Genomic DNA, 7,026 nt, shown 5'->3' on the forward strand with positions numbered 1-7,026 from the left:
TTTCGCGTCTGTCTGTGTGTCTGTCTGTCATCACGATAACTCGAGAACGAATTGAGCTAGCGATCTGGGGTTTTCAGGGTCGTTTTGTATCATAAAAAGACAGATCGAGTTCAAAGAAGAGCATTCTAGCTCAAAAATTGGAAAAAAAAATATTAAAAAATCGAGGACCACAGGTCCCCAATATGACGTTTTTTAAAAATATGTTTCTAATGTTTTCTAAGGGGCAACTCATCAAAGTAGATCCCTATGGACGAAAATTTCGTCCGTTTGGCTCTATCTCTAACCGTTGAGGCGCCAGACACTGGTCTCTGAAGGGTCAAGTCGTCAAAATAAAACCCTGGGGAGCAATAATTGTGACTTTTGGGGCCGACTCTTACTTTTGCCCGACTCGGGTTTCAGCGCCGCAGGCCTAGGTAGATGTATGCCAGGCGCGTCGCAGCGTAACAGTGTTTCGTGAGATGTCGCGAAGCCTGTTACGCGAGACGTGGTCTGGCGTACATCTACCTAGTTACGACTTTGGCCCGACTCGGGTGTCAGCGCCGCAGGCCTAGGTAGGTATGCCAGGCGCGTCGCAGCGTAACAGTGTTTCGTGAGACATCGCGAAGCCTGTTACGCGAGACGTGGTCTGGCGTACATCTACCTAGTCTAGCATTTCCAAAGTCGGTCGGCTGACGCCATAAGAAAGAAGTTTGAAAGACTTGCCGCCAACGGGAAGCATGTACAGGCCTTAGGATATGAGGAGGGGGTCGTTGAGCTGCTGAGCAGGTGTGTTAAACTTTCTCTTCTTTCATGTAGCTTTATTTTGCACAAATGCTTTTAATAGGGTATTTCGGGTAAGCAAACCAGCGGAAACGGAACGGCCGAGCGGCTGCTGGATCCGTCTCAGCCTGCGAACTGCGCATGCGCAGAAGACTCTGCCAAGCCCCGCCGCCTCCCCCTCTCCCCCGCGCATCAGCAGCAGAGATGCAACCAGCGGTGAACTGGCTGGTTCCGTTCCCGCCGCTCCGCTTACTCGAAATACCCTATTGTGGTGCTAATTTATATTAAATTTTATTTTCAGCCTTGTGAAAGTTAATAAGTCCACGACAGCAGATGTAAGTTGTTATTTTGGGCCAAGTGCTGCATTGTACGCAGTATCTTTTTCTTGATGGGTTGATTTTAATTCTCTTTCTTCAACTCCTCTCCACTTATATAGGAAAGTTGCCTGTTGAATAAGGGCGTTTTAATAAACGACGATGGACATTCGAAAGCACAGGTAAATATCTTACTTTGATACTTACATACATGTTAAAGTGCAAGTAACGTGTTGCAGTTGGTTGGTATTTTTCTCTGTTTGCTGCATTCTGATATTAATTTCTGTTACCCAGGAACGCGATGCGATCGAAGGGCTTGCACTCATAAATGCTGAAAGTGGCGAGATCATAAAAAAAATTGTCTATGAAAATTAAAGTTTGAAGCAGGAGTTGGAGGTGTTAAGAGGAAGGTGTGCTGAGGCGGAGAGGGTGAGAGAGGCGGCAGAGAGAAGATGTAAAAAGGCGGTGGAGCTGAGAAATAAGGAGAGGGACCGGAGAAGGGCTGCAGAAGAGAGGGTGGTGGGGCAGGCGGCAAGAGCAAACAGATACAAGAAAAGGGCCGAGGACATGGAGGAGAAAGTGAAGGTATTGACTGTGGAAAAAGAAAAAAAGAACGAAGAGGTAATGGAATGGAAGAGGGAAATAGAAAGGAAGAACGAAGAGGAAAGGGAGAGGAAGAACGAAGAGGAAAGGGAATTGAAGAGGGAAATGGAGAGATTGAAGGAGGAATTCAAAAAGAAAAATGCATATGAAAGCTCCCCATACAAAGAAAACCCCAAGAAGGGAAACATTTGGCTTACAGTGCCATATAACGGTAATAAAAAAAAATAGTATGCATGCGTCCGCCGAGCGCTGCCCTCACCCCTCTCCAGATGTAACTTTTGAGTGTTCTGTGGTGTCACATACCTTAAACAATCTGCTCAATAATATAAAGCAAAGTAAAGTAAAGCAATTGCAACGTAAAATCAAGTTTTGTTTTTTTTAGTCCAGCAAAAATCTCAGCTGCGACGGTGATATTGATCAATAAATCGTTGGCGAATTCATTGGCCACATAGTTAAAACAACAAGGTTGAGGACGCTCTCCTTTCAAGTACTAATTCAAATTTGTTAAAATCAAAAAAAATAACATAAACAAAATATTAAAGCCTAGATCAGAGTAGCTCTCTGTTAGTTAAGTTAGATTAGGTACCAACAAAGTATAGGTTAATTATATGCGGAAAAAAAAATCACTTGTTTTCAGTGTTAGTTTATTGGCTGACCGATAGCGAAGCCTGTTACTCCAGTGATGATCAAAAAGTTTCGTGTCTGTTTGTCTGTAATCACGATAACTTGAGAACGGGTTGAGCTAGGCACCTGAAATTTTTAGCGTAGGTTTGTAGCAAAAACAGCAAGAACTGTATTGATTTTGCGCCCTCTAGCTTAAAAATTGACCTGTCAAAAAAATCAAAAACGATCTTTAGACGTAACTCGTCAAAGTAGAGCCCATAGGGCCAAAATTTTGTCCGTTTGGCTCTATCTCTAACCGTTTAGTCGCCAGAGGGCGATATCCACACGAAAATGACTTCAAACCATTTCAATGTTGTTTCTCAGATATTTGACAGTCCCTGGTGGGGCAACTCGTCAAAATAAAATCCTGGGGGTAAAATTTGTGCCTTTTGGAGCTAAAGGCATATCTACGACACTGCCTTCTGTCTGACTCGGGTGTCAGCGCCGCAGGCCTAGGTAGATGTATGCCAGGCGCGTCGCAGTGTAACAGTGTTTCGTGAGATATCGCGAAGCCTGTTACGCGAGACGTGGTCTGGCGTACATCTACCTAGTTGATAGTATTGAGGAATCCATTGCTGGTTCACCAGAAGCTTGTGGGCAGTTCAATCCAGAAATGACATCAGATAAAATTGATGAAGGAGCTCTATGTTTAATGGCAGGTTATGTCTCATTTAAAATTAAGAAAATGGAGCCTGCAAACTCATGCACCATTTGCGCAGATAGCCTTGTGTGTCCTAGCTCAGAGTCTCCAAAACCAAGGGAGCGGCTGACAGAAATCAAAACACGTGGAGGATGACTGTTGCGACTATCTGATGTGGTCTATGCTATTATTCTTCAGATAATACCACTGAAAGAAATGAAAAAAATTTAATATTATAATACATTGTTAAAATTCTTGAATTTAACAAAAACACGTAAGCAGGTAGAGCAGGCTGTAACCAATATCCAGGAAAGTCTCCACACAAACTCTGTGTTTCCAATTTTGGAACATTTGCGTTACTATGCTCTATTACCTGTGGCTGGCTGTGATGAACATCATAAATTATTGACCTGTGCCATAGTCATAGTCACATTCTACTGGTCAGTATGCACTTTCTATGTGGAGATATTAACAAGGAGACAGCTCTAAAAAGGAAAAGAAACAAGAATATGGCAAAAATGGCAAAGCTGCAGACAACTTTGGCATCAACAGGTTAGCTACTGAAAACTCTAAATGAGGCTTGAGTGGCAGCGATGCTTCCAGCTCCGGCCGCTAGAGCGCAGCACGCTCCGAGTCCACTATGAGAAATCGTGCGCTCAAAATGGGGGTTTGGGTTGGATTTTGCAAGTATATCAAGTCGTACTATCACTTGGTAAGGGATCTTACATAAGTTATTGTTGGTTACAAACGTGAATGTACATCAGATAGGCGCACCTGACTGATTCACTTCTCATAGTGTACTCAGAGCGTGCTCCGCCCTAGCGACCTGAGCTGGAAGCAGCGCCGCGGCCTGTCATCTGCGAGGATCTAGCCAGACAAGTTTATGGGTTCTTCGCTCACAGTTCTAAAAGGCAAGCCCAGTTTAAACAGTTTCAGAATTTTTTTGAGTTGGAGCCCCATAAAATCTTGCATCCTAGTCAAACTCGTTGGCTATCACTGACTGCGGTTGTCGCTAGAATTCTGGAGAATTGGGAGGCATTGAAACTGTTCTTTGGAGACCAGTCCTTAAACCTGCATCTGAAGGCAGCTGAAATATTCTGAGCCATATGAGTGACCCCACTGTGAAGGCGTATTATCTCTTCCTGCAATGGATCCTCCCGATGATCACGGGACTGAATGAGTACTTCCAGTCGGATAAGCCGACCATCACGATGGTTCACAGCGAAATGGTTGCGACTTACCAGGAGTTCCTCGCGATGTTCATGCAACGAGACTACATCATGCGTACTCCGCTGCAGGACGTCAACCCAGGCGACACATCCAGGTACCTTGGCCTCGGGCACGTGTACGTTGGTGTGGACGCCCGCACCGCACCTACTTGGATCGACCAGAAAGAGGGTATTCCGGACAAACCAAGCGCCGGAAACGAGAGGCGAGGATAGCGCTGGTCGAATCTCAGCCTCATGGCTTCTAGGTCCGCTCGTCTGCTGTCAAGTGCGCGGTGGCGTTAGGTTAGGTGGTGGTCAGGATTTCAGTCTCAATTTTTAGAATGAGAATATAATTTAAAATATTTTTGCTTGCAATAATGACACGTTATAGTAATAATCTGAAGCAGAATGGCGTCGCTAATAGGCGCGACAGAGCGATGGACAGCAGACGCACGGATACAGAAGCCATGAGGCTGAGATAAGACCAGCGCCATCTTCGCCCCCGTTTAAGGCGCCAAGCTTACCCGGAATACCCTATTGCTGCTCAGCCCAACATGGTATCAGGTATCCTGGATCGGTGTCGAAAGTTTATGGTCACCTTGTGCCTGAAAATGAAAGAGAAGTAAGTCATTGATGAAATTAAATGAAGCAATATACTACTAGTGCAACATGAAAAAATGTCTGATTCTGCTGTCTCCTGTTTACAAGGTATAACTTTGCTGACCCTGTGTTAAGTAGGATGCGGTTGTTGATACCAGAAGTTGCAATGTCTCACAGAGAAAGAGAGAAATCTAGTATCGCAACATTTTGCTTGCTCTCACCGCGCTGTGTGTCCAGAGACAAGGTGCAGGCCGTGGACGATGAGTGGCGTCGTCTACCTCTTCTGACCGCTGACATCCCAGCCGAAGTGAAGACAATCCAAGAGCCGGACAAGTTTTGGCACGCGGTAATTTTTTTTCTCATACGTCACTTTGTTTTTGGCCCCATGTATGTCTAGACTAACCACGGTCCGTTATTTTCCGTACGGTTGCTGCATAATAAGACTGAATGCGGCGAGCAACCATTCCAGGCCCTCCCTGAATTTGCTCTTTCTGCAATCTCCATACCCATGGCCAATGCTGCATGTGATGGACACTTTTCAAAAGTTCATAACACTAAGATCAAAAGCAGAAACAAGTTGTTCACGCGAACTGTGAACGGGTGCCTTCTAGGAAGCCAAGCAGTAAGAAAAGGGGAGGGGTGTTGTGTCAAATTTAAACCTTCAAAGGCAATGTTCTTAAATATGACCTCTCCCATTGTATACCAAAAGTCGTCCAGTATTAATAATAATAATCAAGAAGAAGTAGACATAAGATCTTTGTTCACCTTTGAGTAGAATATGTGATTTATTGTGCCATTGTGATGCAATTTGCTATTGATATGTGTGATTTTCTTTGCCAAATGTCTGATTTAAATGTGATTTGACATGAGATTACTTGCTGTAAAAGCACTAAGTCATTAATGATAATCTGTGAACTTGTTAAACTTTCGACGGTTTCTATCCTATTTGTTCAATCGTAAATATATTCTATCGTTCTTTCGTGCAAAGTATTGCATTTTTTATTTCACGAGCAGGAGATGTCGGCAGCCAGCCACGTCACCCCTTCAAGTAATGTTCAAAATCTCCCGCCGAGGTTGGCCCCTCCCACAGGGCGAGTGGGGACTGTCACACACCCAGCCACAACGCTTGGCTGTGCTGTAGTGACCAATCCCGCCGCTTGGATCGCTGCGTTGTGCTCTTTACATCAAAATTCCACACATTTCCCTCGATATTGTACCTCTTTTAACAATATTTCAACGTTAAAAGAGTACTTTTCGCCATTTTTGACAAAATTCGCATGTGTCCGCATTTTAAAGCTCAAATCCGCATTTCCACTCCACGGGGCTGGCAACACGGGCGCCGCCGCTCAGGCCTCATTACAAAACACAGTTTTGGACTTCATCCTTAGTACTCACTTGAGTGGGGCGCTAGAAAAGGATTTTAGAAATTGAAAACGCAATAGTACGGAAAAGTTGCTCTATCCGATGACAAATTTATCGCAATTTTTCTTTTTGAAATCGGATAATATTTCCCGATCCCGCAACGCGTTCAAAGATTCGAAAATTTGAACAATTTAGGGTAATTTTCAGAAAATAATTAGAACGGCCGTTTTGTTACGGAAACGCTTCAGATGGGTCGTATACATTACCAATCGATCATATTTGGTCAGTTATGCCCCCCAACCCCCGCGGAGGGGGTGGGGGTGGTTCGTTAAAAAGTCCACAATAGGCTTATTTGCTCTCTAAACGTGAAATATCCTTCTACGCGATTAACTGGGTATGAACTGCTATAATTTAGGTGCATTACGACTTTGTCCCTCTTTTGTGAGTGTTTGCGTATGTTTTTCTGCGTGTGTAAATGTTGTGCAACTCTTAGCCTGCTACTGAAAGCAGCTCAGAACTCACCACGAGAAGGTGGTTGCACGGCGAGTTCCGCCACCGCCCTTCCCAACCAACCAACCACAGGCGGCCCTGAGTGTTATTTCACTCTGGTTCAGTTTTTACTGTAGCCAATTCTTTTTTTGTGTCAAATCTAGGCATGAGTTCTCTGCTCTTCAGAGTTGAGCAAATGAGCTCATGCCAGTAGTATAACGGGCCCACGGTCACACTTTCCGGTCACCACCCTGCCTCCCCTCGGTCACCTCGGTTACCGGATGTCTCGGTCACCCGATCCCTTCTTATCAGTTGCATACCGCTCAGGGGCTTCCAGAAAAAACGTCTGTGAGTGGGATTCGAACCCGTGCTCTCCGCTCGAGGTACT

Source organism: Frankliniella occidentalis, unplaced genomic scaffold, assembly GCF_000697945.3.
Source record: "Frankliniella occidentalis isolate FOCC.00 unplaced genomic scaffold, Focc_3.1 Scaffold350, whole genome shotgun sequence".
Lineage (NCBI taxonomy): Eukaryota > Metazoa > Arthropoda > Insecta > Thysanoptera > Thripidae > Frankliniella > Frankliniella occidentalis.